The following is a 16,154-nucleotide window of genomic DNA, read 5'->3' as shown; positions in this document are numbered from 1 at the left end:
TTTCGGCAATACGAAACTAACACCTCTTACACAGGCGACGGTTACGGTCAGACAGATTTCTCTACAAAAACACGTGAGACGCTGCACAGCTGTCGGTCGTTACGATTTGGCGCATGCATAGTTTTTCTGTAGCAGCATCAGTCTCGTTATTTAATAGCCACACCTCGTATACCGCTTTGTGCGTTAGTCTAACAGTCTGTTTTTTCTGTAACGATAATTTACTTCAGTTCGTTTAGAACTCGGAACTATACGGAACAGCCAATCGGATAATCATATATCCGTATTCAATCCCTATAATCCAAAATCCTAATGCACCATAGTCAATGCTCCTATTTACGTATCAGCTTACAAAGACTGAGCATTCCCTTCGTATCCTATTTAGACAAATCCATGTCATCTGAAATTCCATTTCAAACTAGTTCCTCATTTCTAATCCTCTCATCCAAAGCTTCTCAATTCAACTTAGAGCTTCTTTACAGCTTACCTGTCCGGTAATAAGTTGTCTGTAACTGGAGTCCACTGTCCGAAGGCAAACAATTTCTACCTGGAAATAGCACCAAATGATTTTGACACGCCTTAAGTAAATAAATAATAATAATAATAATAAGAGTCATGAGAGTGTTTTGGTAAGATTTTTTTTTTAATTGCTACAAAATGGCGGCTCAATTAACAAATTTAATTTAATAAACAAATCACTTTGTTAATATTAACAAAGTTATTTCTAAATTAGTAGCATTTAATTTACCAACATACACCTATTTATTAAAGCAACAAAATATTTGGACAAATGTAAATTACATATGTACAGTTTTATAATTATAATCTTTCCCTGTTTTAATTCATTCAGTACAATTCATTTTAATTAAATTCCATGGAAATAATGAATATTGAATCAGCAATCAAAAGAGATACACATAATTAGCCGAGATTGCGAATAATGTCCAGTAAAGTAGTAATACATGGAGTTTTGGGTTCAAATCTAGAAATAGCATTTTAAATTGTAAAAACTTTTTTATTTTGTGTTTTTGATGTTTAGTGAGGATGAAACATTCTATATTCAATCCATAAATCCTCTATCTTGTTCACTCTTACTTTTAGCGAAGGAGAAGAGAGTTTACAAGAGAAGTTATTGTAATCTTCGCAGGTACTCTATGCTGATTTATTGCCATTATAAATATCCGTTTAAAGGTGGACCACCCTGAGTCTAGAAATTTAGTTTTTACAAAGTGGTATTTGTGTGCTTACCTGTAGCATAACACGAAATCGTAGGAAGTCCAATTAGGTATTTTGCTTAGAAGCTAAACAATAACGGCTTCACAATAAGTTTTTAGTCAAATATAGTTAACCAGAAATATAATTTAATTGAATCAATGTTTTTTGTAACTGCCTAGAAGTCAAAATCGCCCATCATCACATGTGTTTCCGCCTTCTGCATCTCTTAAAAGAAACTGAATTGACTCTCTTTCCAGGCCCAGTATCCTAAGGTAAGCCTTATTATTCTTAAGGTGTCTATCGAGTCGATAGTCAAGTCAAAATCGTTCTTCATCACATGTGTTCTTCTGCCTTCTGCATCTCTTAAAAGAAACTGAATTGACTCTCTTTCCTGGACCAGTATCCTTAACCAGTTAAGCGTGGTTTGACGTGTATACACGTCAAACCAAATCTCTGTTACGGTGCGTTCGACGTGTATATACTCGTTGTGAAAAATATAAAATTGCCATTAACTATAAAAACTCGAAATTTTAATAAAATTACAATAAGAATATTATTTGGTGGGATGTTTCCTTTGTCTTACCAATAGAACTGCCAAGTATTTTATACGGAGTGGGTGTTGGGAGACAGCCAAATGATAAGTGGTTGGTACATGTTTGGTCTCCGCATTAGAGATTGGGGAATTACCTCACACAAATAGTAGCTCTCAATGCCTTGTGCAATGCCCGTTTTTTACCTTAGATAGTGGTGCAGACCTCAGTACGAGCATGATTTTCATTTTGTACAGAAGTCAAAAAGCTCTTTTCTTCCTTGTAAAAGCTCTTATGCTTCCATAGTTAACTAGAGCAATGCATTCATGAAGTGGTGCAAGATTTTTGAAACACCACAGAATGCTCTGTTATCTCAAGCCCCAAAGAGATTGCAGAAAAAGTCGCTTGCAGTGACTATTATTACGTTGCAAACTTTGGGTTGTTTTGCCCTACGTTCAACGTGTATACACGTCATTGATTTTAATTCCGCACACTGTGGGGGTTTTTTTTTACAACTGAATTCCACGCTTAACTGGTTAAGGGTGTCTATGGAGTCGATAATGAAGAAACCCTGTCAGCAATACGCTTTTCTTTGCAGGCCCAGTATCCTTAAGGTGTCTATCGAGTCGATAATGAAGAAACCCTGTCAGCAATACGCTTTTCTTTGCAGGCCCAGTATCCTTAAGGTGTCTATCGAGTCGATAATGAAGAAACCCTGTCAGCAATACGCTTTTCTTTGCAGGCCCAGTATCCTTAGGGTGTCTATCCAGTCGATAATGAAGGAACCCCGTCGGTAATACGCTTCTTCTTTCCAGGCCCAGTATCCTTAGGGTGTCTATGGAGTCGATAATGAAGAAAACCCGTTAGTAATACGTTTTCTATTTATGTTCAGTCCCTGAAAACTCTTTAAGTTATACAGTCCAAATATTACATGGAGATCCACACACTCACAAACATTTTTAAAATTTTCGTACTGAGGGTATTCCAGGTAAAATGTGAAAACCAAAAATCTGTAGGAATGTGGAATACAATTTTTTGAACCGGAAGAAGTCCTTGTTAGCATCTAAGCAAAATTCCAAATTTGAATTCTGCTGCTGATATACACGTCAAACCAATTTGTAAAAAACTAATTTTTTGACTTAGAGGATCTCCTAAACAGATATCTATGATGAAAAATCAGCACAGAATATCTGCGAAGATGGTAATACTTTTTCTTGCGCTAATAGTAAGAGAAAATAAAACAAAAAGAAGAGTTATACGTATTAACTTCCTGGATATTAATAACATTAGAGAAACTCTCTTAAAATAATAATAAATACTGCAGATAAGAAAAGAGAAGTAAAAGATCCTTAGATGTTTAGCTTTCAAATCCTAGCTGTAAATCTCCTTGTAGGAGCAAGGAATTATCCCTTCCGCTAACTTTTCGGCATTTCCAAGAACTAAGTTCGTTTACCATCCCCCCTTACGGTCTTTGTAGGTGGTATAGATTTAGCCATAGCAACATGTATACATGTACGAGTATATAAAGTCTAGGTCTTCCATTTTCCACTAACATCCACCGCCTACGCATTACACATTCTCCAGAGAGTAGGACAGGACTATTTCCATTTCGCTGGAGAAGATTCTGTAGTTTTAGCTGGCAAGTACTTAGATCTTTTGTGATCTATTTCATTTAGGATATTGGCATTTATGATAAACTTGTAAAGCCTTGAGTTTTATTCAGAGAAAATTCGAAAACAATCTACTGGATACCAACATTTGCGATCTGGAACACTGAAATTGAAATTGGTAAAACTACAGACCGGTGAAACATTAATTAAAGTTTACTAATGGCTAGCTGACTAGTATCTGAATTTTTGGTTAACCACAATGGTTAACCACGAACAATACAAAACATTTACAGTTTGATTTAAATTGATTCTCAGAAAATTTCAGTTTATATTCTCTGCAAACTATAAGTCTGCAAATTATCAAAATTAGGCGAGAAATGTTAGAATGGAATTATTAACTAAGGTTATAATTTATGCGCATTTTGAAAACATTTTTAATGAAGTTTCAAGAACAAAAAATTATTATATTTTATACTTAATGAATTTAATCCCTAATTTTTAGTGCCCTACAGTATCTAATCAGTCCCCTAGGGATTCTCTAGGGAAGTTTAAGAAGCCGTCATCCTCTTTATTTATGTATTTTTTAATAGATAATAAATCTTTATTATAAAAATATGTAAAATTTATACAAACATGAAGTGCCAATACATTATAACCTTCATAACAGATGTATGTGGAAAGCTTAAGATTTGAAGGATAAAGAATGCAGGGGAAAAAAGAAGGAAAAACCTGCAGCTAATCCTCTTTGTAGCAATTCACAGCTCGCCTCATTAATTATTTTCGAAGAAAACTCTCCCAGATTAAAGGGACCGTAGAACATAAATAGGGAATGTTCCCTATTTGCGCATCGAGAAACTAGCCAGGCTTTCCTGGAACCTTCATTTAGTGGCTGGAGTCGAGTTTAGGATATGTAAAGTAGCCTATTTTTCAAAGCGGGGCTCAACTTCTAACCATCAACCATTCAATTGTCATGGACGGGGCAATTGCTTTTCTATGAACATTTTTTTTTTCTACAAGATAAAAAGTAGCTGGATGCTGGATCCGAACCGGGTATCTCTCTTTAACAAATCCTCGCAATTCTTAATCACTACTCAAACACCTGGGCTAAGTATAACCAAAACCTGGATCAACCCTTGATCCCTTTCCTTTCAATGTTTCACAGGTACTTCTAAACTCTTCCTCAAATTAAAAGTACCACGTTAACTAGGTAGGTCCTTTTTTTTTTGTCCAGGAAAGCTAGGGGAGCCATAACGTTGGGACAACACTCCTAGGTGACTAAACATTCCCGAGAAAGAGGATATATCCTTCTTCCAACATCTGCTAACTGCACAAGTTTGCAACGCTCTCTTCAGGACCGCAATATTCAGGAAAAGTTGCTTATTCCGTGAAGACGCCTGTTGTCTTGGAGACATCCTCTTTGTTCCATCATTCTTTAGCATGGTTTTTTTGACACCTTGCATTGGGCAGTTCTAGAATTCTTTATTTTTTTGCTTTTGGTTCACTAAATAGAAATAGTAGCCCATACAAACAACCTCTGCAGGCCATTTGTATTTAATGTGATTATTGGAGGAGTCATTATTGAATGTTGTTCTTCTTTCTTGGATTAGGATATCCGCAGAAGACCTAAAAAAGCCTTCAAGTCTTAGCACCTTCTAAGTGAAGCATCAACCCGAATACTCACTTCATTACTCTCTCTTTCTTTAAGTTGCTATTTGGCTTTCATGGGCTACAGCTTTCTTTGACATCCTTTACTTTCTAACTTAAAAAACCTTACTAACTAAAACTACAATGTTTGTAAAAAGTAATATAAGGTTTACTTTGACTTTAACCAAAATAAACTATACAAACTTTAAAGCACATTATTTATAAATTCGACACGAACTTTTCCCCCAAAAAAAACTTCCCTTCAGTTAATTTCCATCACTTCCTATAAATAAAATAAAACAAGAACTTTACCAAAACTCACGGTGTGACAGGCAGCAAATGAAGTCATAGTTAATATGACGTCACTGAGGAAATAGAAAGTTAAAATTGGATTACTGTTTAGGTTTTGGTCAGCTAGATGGAGTAAGTGCAAAATTAATTTCCCAGTTTAGTTTCATTTAAACAGTCTACTTGTACGAAATTTCATTTTCATATTTGATTTTACATTTTACAAACTTAGAAAAGTTTGACTTTATTAACAATTTAATTTTTTTTTTAAAGTGTAACACTTCATTGTTGATTAAATTGTTACCGGAATTCCTATTTACTGAAATTTCCTAACAACAATTTTTGAACAGAAAGAAAATCACGAAAATGTAAATAATTTTTTCACTTAAAAAGAAGCCCTTTTGCAAAGCTGGTTTTCTTTTTTAAAAAAAGCTAACATTATTCTTAGAAATTGTACTCAAAAAATATTCGTTAATAATATTATTTATTCTGAAATTTACAACTGCAAAACTTAAATCAACAAGCTGAAAATAGAAAGATGAGAGAAGTAATCGCTGACTACTTCCGTCAATAAGAAAATCGCGCGGACAGCACTAGTGAAGATCAGACATCTAGTGAAGTTGTCAGGAAATGTTAGTGACGTATGCTGGGTTAACCATAACCGTTTAAACGAGTCGTAACTGAAGCATTGAGACAAATAAAATATTATCAAGATCATTATGCTCTCACGTGACTCCAAAATGACTGTGGGCCAACAAACTCCTCCTCTACAAAGTAGTCATTAGGTCCCGGATGTTGCTCTACGCCTGGACTTGTAGTAAGTAATAATATCAAGAAACTCCAGGACAACACAGAACAAATTTACTGAAACTCGCAACAGACCCTCCACGACGCACTAGAAATGACTCACTCCACGGAGACTGCGCCCATTATCCCCCCGTACACTCCTTTATCCAAAATCGTCTGCTCAAACTCCTTTCCATCCTAGACTGCCATCCCAATCCACTATGCCGCGACATAGCCTCCTACAGATCCTTCTATCCCCATACAGACACAGAAGACTAAAAAATATCCTACTCTAACTCTCTACACTAGCTGCAGGTTTTTCCTCTCTTTTTTTCCCTGCATTCCAATCCTCCTCACCTAACTTTTCTCTTACTTCACTTAGTTAAGAAGGTTGAAATGTATTCATTTATACTTCTTTATTTATTTTATGTATATATTTATTATAATAAATATTTATTCTTCTTCTTCTTCGATCATTATGAATTGTTTTTTATCAAAGAGGATTATGGAATCAAGTTTCTGGAGAGGTGATACTGCTAATTGGGGGGTGCTGAAATTTGTTCCAGACGGTGGTGACTGAACTGGAAAGATAAACGCTCATACCCTAAAAAACAATATTTGATACAGATCAAGAAAAACTTTTCATTTTGATGGAAATTCTGCGACGAAAAGTTTACTTGTTTTGGGAGAGTGAATACGAAACTAAACGGAAATGGAACTGAAAGTGCCATGGCCAATGAATGAACTATTTGCTTAATGTTGGGCTGGGTCACAGGAGTGCAATAATACTTAATCAAGAATAATAATCATCCCCGCCATCCAAAACAGCCAACCGAACAAATTTGGTCTTCTTATGATGATTTACTGTCTGAAGTTTTACCATAAATGCATATGTGGAGGCCAGACGTATATATTACTACCAGCACATTAAATGCTTATTTGCAATTGATTAACGTACACCTTCTTTGGTGGTTTACACGTTTAAATTATTGATCACTTAACGTTAATTTTATTTATCACAATCCACAATTATCTCTGCTTTTAGTGAAGTTTATCATGCTTATTTTAAATCTGCATAATACGAGGTGTGGCTATTAAATAACGAGACTGATGCTGCTACAGAAGAACTAATGCAAGCACCAAATCCTAACGACCGACAGCTGTGCAGCATAAAGCCTTCTCTTTCGTTTGCAGCGTCTCACGTGTTTTTGTAGAGAAATCTGTCTGACCGGAACCTTCCGTTTGTGTAAGAGGTATTCGTTTCGTTTTGCCGAAAACATGATACTACACAAAGAGCAACGAATTGTCGTAAAATTTCACATCAAAACTCGGTAAAACCAGCTACTGAAACTTATCTTTTATTAAAGGAAGTTTATGGCGATGAATGTTAATCACGTGCGCGAGTTTTTTGAGTGGTTCAAGCGTTTCCTAGATGGCCGAGAAGACGTCGGAGATGATGACCGTCTGGGTCGCCCTTCCACGTCTAAAACGGATGAAAATATCGATTATAATTAATTAACATTGCTATTACATTTTCTGCATTTAATTCAGCACTGCTGACATCAATAAATACTTATTTTTTTTCTTTTTTTTTGGCATCGGCTTTCGCCATACAGCCAGCATCGTGTAGGTGCTTATCACTAGAATATCACTCACTCTCCATTCTTACTTATATATACATTCGCTTCACTCCTTCATCCCTCTACTATATACTACTATTTACATACAAACTTACAACTAATGGATGGATCAGTATTCTATATACCTGCCATCCTTATAGCTTAACCTAAATTAAAATCAAATAATCCTTCTCTAATCATTTTCTCGCATTCATTCTAATCGGTTAAAACTATTAAATACATTCATATTTCATTGCTAGCTCTGCTATCGACTTAAGCACATAAATGTTGGAGGAGAATATTATGTCTTCGTAGCGAAATGGTGCATCTAAATACCCTGTATAAGTCGACAAACATTCGTTTCCTTTCCACCAAATAACGTGGACATATCATTATTATATGTTTGAAATCCTCCTCCTCATTGCAATCTACGCAAAGAGGAGAGTGGACCTTTTGTTGATCCTGTGAAGATACGATCCGCACACCGCGTGGTTCGCTCTCTCAGCCTGCTTATTGTTGTAACAACCCATTTATAGTGACCATGGTTGTCTAGGTAACTGATTTGCCATAGTTTTATAGAATAAATACTTGCTCCCTCCATTAAATAATGAGGTAGGTTTTCTGTTTAAGTAACATGCTGTTAAATTTTACGATTGAAGTGCATAAATGCTAATTCTAACATAAATGGCTGCTCTGATCATTCGATCATACCGGAAGAGGTTTCATAAATGATTAACGGAAGACTCATCGACTTCAGTGAAGCTAATTCCGGTAATTGAATGTCTGTAAGAAAGTAAAGATTCTAATTGATGTCTTCTTTTTTATTTTGCAGCATCTCACCATACTTGAATTTCATGGTAGTTGCTTTCTTATAATCAAGATTACAGTATTATCAAGACAAGTATCAGCAGATGGAATTTCTTGGCAAGTCTAAACTTTACAAAATTAAGCATATTAGTTAGCAAAAGAAGCATTCCTTCCCAGAAAAACCTCGGCCATACATCTGTTGTACACAAAGGGATATAACCCAGCCCTTCAGCGAGCAAAAGAAATACCTTAACAATGGGACTGGAAACCCTTGTAATCCTCTTACTGGAGTACTGGAAGGTCAAGTTATGCATGTATATGTTTGTATAACTAGCTGTTAGCCCTTACCCAATGCCCTAACACCTCTTTTCACTCGGCCTACTGCTGCTGCTGCTGCTGTAGCCGCCAGTATATTTGGATCCTTTCAAAGTTTTCCCAATTGAATTTATAAAAAGGAAAATACAAGTTTCAAGGTCAATCCAATTTTTCTGTAAAAAAAAAAAAAATCGGTTTGTTAGCTTTCCTCAATTTCTTTTATCAGAGTTTTAAAGGATTTTCCTTGCAAACTTGGAAGTTTTATCAAATTTTAGTTTTCTTCAATCAGGGGCGGCTTAACCTATAGTGCAGGGTGTGCAATGCACACGGGCCGCGGCGCTCCCTGAGACAGCTAAGAGCATCGTCTTGGACCATCATGGTACAACAATGATATGACAGAAGCGGCCAGCCAGCGCGGTGGCGGAAGTTATCAAACGAGATAACTTAGTTAATAGTTATAGCCGCGGGGGGGGGGTCAGGCCTAGGGGCACCAGGGTTTCATTGCACACGGGCGCAACACGAGCTAGAGCCGCCCCTGTCTTCAATTATGTTTACAGGTTCATTCTAGTTCTAATAGGAGTGCTCCTAAGGAGAACTCCTGAGGCGGAACCGTTGTAATGATTGTAAGTAATAAAAAAAGCGATTTGATAACTTATTAGTTCATGATTGGGTTTATTTTCATAACTTTAGGCTTTTAAATAATTGTTTTTATTATGGATTACATCTGGTGATTACATCTGACAAACTTTAGAATAGAACGTTACAAAGAAGACTGAGATGAGATAATTTAATATACACAAGCATTAGAAGATAGAAGCTTATTAAATTCTAGATGGTTTAAAGGTTTAGAGAACATATTTATTGAGAAATACGTAAAAACAGTTTGAAAATTGCTGTAAATCTTTCCTAATAGTCTTAAAATCAAATAGAAAACCTGTACGTTTATTTAAATGTATAAATTTCATATTTTGAAATGAATATTGTGTAAAAAATAATCTAATCCAGAGATATTACGAAACTGGCAAAAATTCTTATCAAAAAATGAGGTTCGAGAGCCCATTAAAAAAAAAAAATCTAACTTCATGAAACAAATTTCAGTCTAAAACTATGTAATAGAGAAGGTATATTAGTTAAGAATCTTTGATTTTTATTTGTCCGGAGCATGTTTAAAAGTACAGTAAAAGCTCCTTATTCGCGCTTCCTTCATTCGCGTTTTCACTATTCGCGGATTAAAAAAATGCGACCCAATTCCTATATTCGCGGATATTCCCGGAAGTACACTATGATAATAAAAGGATTCCAATAGGTATCCAACCCAATATCCTTTGTAAATGCCGTCAAATGGACTAATAAAAAAAGTAAAATAGATCTTATTACAACTTTGCCTAAAGTATGTTGTTAAATGATATTGCCGAGGACTTTGACATAAGCCGCCTTCGCCGCGATCGGTGTTTTTGAGAATGTAAACGCACAGAATGAAAGCAATTGTTCGTGATCCAGCAATAGAAAAAATGGAAGTGGCGTTGTCATTATGGATCGAAGACCGCAATCAAAAAAGGGTGTGCCCCTGAGTGGTCCAATGGTCCGGGAGAAGGCAAAGTATCTTTACGCTCATTTTAAAGAACCTGATGGTAGTTGTAGTGGCAAGTTCAAACTTTGACTGCAAACAAAGGCTTTTAAAAACTGCCAAGCAAGAGGAAATTACAAAATTCTTCAAACCATTGCCTAAGCCTTAAGATAATTAATCAAAATGTTCAAAAACTTCAATTAAATTGATTTTTTTATATATTTGTTTTTTTTTTTATTTTGTCAGCTAGGAACGTATCCCCTATAATCCCATATAAATTACCATTCCGTATTCACGGTTTCTGTATTCGCGGCATATTTATGGAACATATACCCCGCGAATAAAGAGCTTTTACTGTATACCTTGCACGTGATACAAACTTGATCAGTGTTTCTTTGTTAGAATGAATTGGCTGCACCCAACGTCTCTGCATGTGGTTGTTGGTCGTAAGTTATATTTGGAAACTTTGTTATCCCTGTTCGGGCGCCAGTTATATTTGGGAAGGACGCGGGGAAAGTTTTTTCTTTTTTTTAAAAAATATTAAAAACCTTTTTTGAGAAGAGATTACTAAACACTGGTTAAGAAATGGTTGCTAGTTTTGGTTACAAGTCTCGTAGATTGACTGTGCTTAAAACTAGCTACTAGAAAAGGAGGTTGTCCGTCGCAGAGAATAGTCTGGGGTCTGTCTGTCGCTTCGTAGTGAGCTGGTGGTACATATACTGTTGATTGGTGCTTTATTATTTAGGTGTGCTCTCCAACATTGAGGCGTTACATAAAATTGTAGACTGAATTTAAGCTATAACTTGAACAGAAAAAGTCTCATTAAGTTTTATTGTGGAGGCCAGAAGTAGATTGAAATATTTCTTATTTAATATACATAAGTATATAAGTTCTGCTTTCAAATCATTTAAAAACAGCTTTTTGAAGTTAGAGTGCGCAGTAAAATGGCGGAAAAATTAATTTAACTTGAAAAAGATCAAACAGAATATTTTCCAAAGTATTGACAATACATTCCTGGAAAAGCCCATATTGCCAGTAAAAGCTTGACTGAAATAGAACTTGACAGATCAGGACAGTTCGTCATCCTGTTAAAAGTAATTGAGAAGGAATCTATAACATTTAAATTTAAATTCTAACTTTGTGACGTGTTTCCGTCTATTGCAGTCACTTTTTTCCTTTATTTATTTATTTCCTTCACCCCCCCTCCTTAAATAAAGTAAACTTCTTTTTTTTTCTTTATTTTTAGAACTTCACTTGGTGCTTTATTATTAGATAGGTAACTTTTAAACAAACCGATGCTTTCAGAGAAGTAATCTCTTTATAAATATTCATTTAAAGGTCCGCCGGCTGTTTAGAAAATGCTGAACAAGTGTGGTGGAGGGGGTGGAAGCTGCAAAAAAGAGCCTAGAAAGGCATCTTGGAGTGAATGCTAATCAGTCAGGGCTCTGACGTCGTTGACTGAATCACAATGGCGCTAATTTATATTAACATGGCAACTTAGGATCAGCTGAGTTCTTTGGGGGGGGGGGGGCCAGTTTCTATCTGTTTCTTTCCGTTTTTCTCCACCTTTAAAAATACATTCGCTAATTGGGAAATAATATAAATGACAATTTGAATGGAGCAGGATAGAAGCTAGCTCATTTATCTTGAGTAAAAATATTTTCTTAATGAAAAATCTCTAATTTTCCTTTGAACGAAGGAACTACCTTCACTCTGAGATGTTCCTCGATTTCCAGCTTGCAGAAATAGATCCAACTAAATTAAACTTTGAACTTAACGGATACATAAAAAGGTTTATCGCTTTTTATTTAGTTTTTCCCGTGTAATTCATTTATTTATTTTTGGGATAGCCGAGAGCATTGTTGGGAATCCTTCTTAACTGTCTTGGGATAGCCGAGAGCATTGTTGGGAATCCTTCTTAACATATAATATTATCCCTAAGGCTGGAAACATAGTGGAGCGGCGAGCAAAGCGGCGATGATAGCGAAGAGCGAAGCGGCGAAATCAAACACAAGTAAACATATGGGACCGCGCATAGTGGCGAGCAAAGCGAAGATAGAGCAACTCTATCTATTTCTAGTTTTTGTTTTTGCCGCTGTGCTCTTCGCTATCATCGCCGCTTTGCCCGCCGCTCCACTATGTTTCCAGCCTTAGGGGAGAAGTGGAATAGCCATCTTGGCCGGAATCTCAGCCTAAACAACATTTAAAGGTGAAAATCACATCCTTAACTGCTTTAGAGACTACTTAGACGACGCTCCAAATTGCTCATAGAACTAAAACGCTTAATATACAACACTATCCTCAAACCTACGGACTAGAGCTGTGGGATTCAGCCAAACCTACAAACATACGGACTGTACAAACATTAACAGTCAAAACTACTTCGATAGATAGCTGACGCTTCTTTCTACGTGACTAACCTCACTCTTCACAACGACCTCAACATCCCATTCGTACAACCAATTCGCCAAGACGAAATATCACCAGTTCCATACTGCTCTCTCGACTTGCTCAAATCCTCTTGTACTGTCTCTCGCTTCCTCTGACATTCCTAATAATCCTCCTTGCCGAGTGAATCGCCAATGGCCCCGCGACTTCCTCGCAGTCTGAAGACCTAAACGTCATCTTCTCTCCTATAGAGAGTGCTACCGCTGGGTAGTTTCTCTCCTCCTGCTCTTCTCCAGCATCAGTTCATCATACTCATCACTTTTACTCATTATAGATTGTAAATTACAAAATAAATTTAAAAAAAATTCTTAGGAGTAAAGAAAAAGGAATTCCTTAGTCAGTGATCCTGGGAAACAAGAGCCTGTGTTCCCATCTTACATTCTGCAGAATTCTAAAGTACTTTTAAAGAATTCCTAGATTATCCTGTTTTGAGACAAAAAATCGATTAACTGGAAATAAATTTTAACTAATTAATTCAATTTTTGTTTTTTCCAGGAAAAACTGCTCTACTGTGCCAAATCTCCATACCTGGGATGCTGCACATCCCAAATAATCTTCGCAGAAGTAATTAATGGAGAGAGGATTTGTCCACAAATAACTGAGGGCTACTGAAATGGATTAATGTAAAACACTTTTGATTCATATGGCTCTAATAATTATTCAAACCAGATTCACGCATGATTGAATGAAATCGATTTAGGCAATTACTTTCCAGAGTATCCGAGGGATTAATGAATTTCAAATTCCATTGAATACTTTAATAAAGTAGATTTACGGACATGAGTGCAAGTAATTAGTCGTTTAAAAAAATTGGAATTGTGAATTCTGGCAAAAAAAAGGGAAAATGAATGAACAATTATACAATTTATTCCAATTCCCACTGTTTTGTTCAAAATTCCTGTTTTACTGAAGTATATTGGGTTCAGTAAAGGATCATCATGATATAAGGAGAGAAGCGTGACGTAACAGAGCCTCACTTAAAAGCAATTTTGAAGGAAGGAAGTGACAAACAAATCGTGCAATAGATTTGTATTAAAAGTGTTTTTAAAAAAGATTTTTGAATTAAAAGAAATCTCCAATATCTATTTTATTTACTCTTTTGTTGAAATTACTCTATTGTCATTACCAAAATTCCCGTGTAAGTCCCGCTATATCTGAACCCGCTTCTCCAGTTCTGGCTCTTAGTTTCTGTAACTCAACCAACCCGCAGAGCCACGTAAATTTCAATAATTATAAAGAATTTATTGTATTTTACTGTTTATTTTTGTATTACTGATTTTCTATGTTACTGACTCCCTAAATTGTTTTGTATTTGTAATATCCAGGCCCTGAAGAAGACAATATATTTCTCGTAAAGTTGGCAAAAAGACGAGTTTATTTTTTATTTGACCGATTCCTCGCTAACCTAGAATCCTTAGGATAATACTAATATTAAAGCGGTGAGACCATATGTTACTCTAAAATATAGGTTTTTAGAAGAATCCTCCCACTTTCTCACTCTAAATCGAACTCTTCTCTTCATTCGGGGGGAGCGGGAATTTTCCCAAATTTTTTCGCAAAAAAAAAAGTTTTTCCTATAAGTTGAAGGAAAATTCGTAACCATGCAAAATAGTATCGATTTTCTTAACGGATACATAAAAAAGTTTATCGCTTTTTATTTCGTTTTCTCGTGTAATTCATTTATTATTTATTTTTGGTATAGCTAAGAGCATTGTTGGGAATCCTTCTTAACTGTCTTGACAGAACCATGTATGGTACTGTCAGTAATTCCAGTAAAGGTTCATCGTACGTAATATTATCCCGTAGGAAGGGTAGCTGTGCGATTATAGGCCAGACCCGCACAGCTAAGATGTATTGCGGTACTAGTCTATATTCCCAATGGTTTATATGAGAAATTTACAGTAAAGTATACTTAGCTAATCGCCACGATAGCCGAGCGGTTATAGTCTAGACCAGCAAAGCTAAGATGTATTGCGGTACTAGTCTATATTCCCAATGGTTTATATGAGAAATTTACAGTAAAGTATAGTTAGCTAATAGCCTCCGCCCACAACACCTAATTGGTAGTTGGACGTTAAACCCCGCCTGAAAAAACAGGTGATTACTTTACTTTTAGTATCGATTTTCATCAATGTTTTTTGCATTCTCTGGGTAGCAGTTATCCTGGACATAAACTCTTTTTTTGGATTTTCCGGATACAAAACGTGTATTTCCCGGGGAAAAGAAAACCTCAAAATTGAAAACTTTTAGGTGCAATAAAAGTGGTAAAGTGTAAATCTTATTGCAATTGTTACAAACGTTTTTACTTTTCCGCAGTCCTGCTAGTTCTTAAAACGTTAACGATATAGAATCCATCTTCTTGTCACTCCACTCGCCATCGACTTGCAGGCCATCCACAGGCTATTTTCTCTTTAATATCGCTCTCCTACCCAGTTGGATTCATGCTCCTATCTCTTCGTCTGTGCTCTCTCTCTCGGAATCAATTTTCTTCACCAACTACTCAACCATTTCTCTTTTCTCACCCTTCTTGACATGCTCTTAGATTGACAGTTTCATCCTCATCGTTCTCTCTCCTTCTTTCTTTCTTTCCGACTGCTTTCATTATCTTCTCCTATTTGGAGAAAGTGGATTATAGAATTCTTCAGAGGAAACTTGACTTTCCTGTACAATCGCCTCTCGTACAATCTATGAACAAACATTGATGATACCTAAGGGAGTCACACAATAGACTTTATAGATTTCAGTAGAATTGGTTTTTAACGTCAAGTTCTTTCTTTAGCGTAACAGGAAGAAAAGAACTCTTAAAAAAAGGAAATATTTCAGTTTGTTCAAAGTTTTTCGCTTATTTTCATGTTTGAACATGAATTGTTTTGAAATAATTGTTTATTTAAACGTGTACTTTGTCTCCAGCTAAACGCATATTACATTCAATAAAAAGGTTTTTATTAACTATGGACAGAGGGCGATTTCTCAGATGCTGACTCAATTAAGGAGGAATACCTCGTTCCCTTCTACCCTTGGAGCTTTATGGGTATAAAGAGGTTAATCCCTGGCCAGTGAGCAAGTCCATCCCTGTTGCTTCTATTAGTCAAAACTCTTTCTTTTTCTTTTCTTTCTTTTTTTTTTTTTTTTTTTTTAATAGTCGCAGAAAAATGCTGTACAAGTCCCAGCTCTTTGCTCATTGTGACAGGAGTCAAGGAGAGGACAGGAGCCCTTAAGCTCTGCAATATGACACCTCTGGCGTTTGGATTTAGGGAGTGATAATGCGCTAAACTTACGAACGGAAGATATTAAGGAAAATATTCCGTTCGGTTTATGACAATGAAAC

At 36.0% G+C, this 16,154-nt stretch overlaps 1 long non-coding RNA gene across 1 annotated transcript in view; it reads left to right on the top strand.

Annotated features, from left to right (window-relative positions):
• The window catches only part of LOC141450777 (uncharacterized), a 41,758-nt gene extending 27,563 nt beyond the window's left edge, over positions 1-14,195 (top strand). Inside the window, exon 2 of the long non-coding RNA XR_012456314.1 lies at positions 13,322-14,195. This is a non-coding gene — a long non-coding RNA (uncharacterized lncRNA). The remainder of the gene's footprint in view (positions 1-13,321) is intronic.
• The last annotated feature ends 1,959 nt before the right edge of the window (positions 14,196-16,154 follow it).

The sequence above is a fragment of the Rhodnius prolixus genome, unplaced genomic scaffold, assembly GCF_049639745.1.
Source record: "Rhodnius prolixus isolate KJV_2025 unplaced genomic scaffold, Rpr scaffold_8, whole genome shotgun sequence".
Classification (NCBI taxonomy): Eukaryota; Metazoa; Arthropoda; class Insecta; order Hemiptera; family Reduviidae; genus Rhodnius; species Rhodnius prolixus.
The sequence above is the reverse complement of the archived record's forward strand: the minus strand, read 5'-3'. Positions and strand labels throughout refer to the sequence as shown.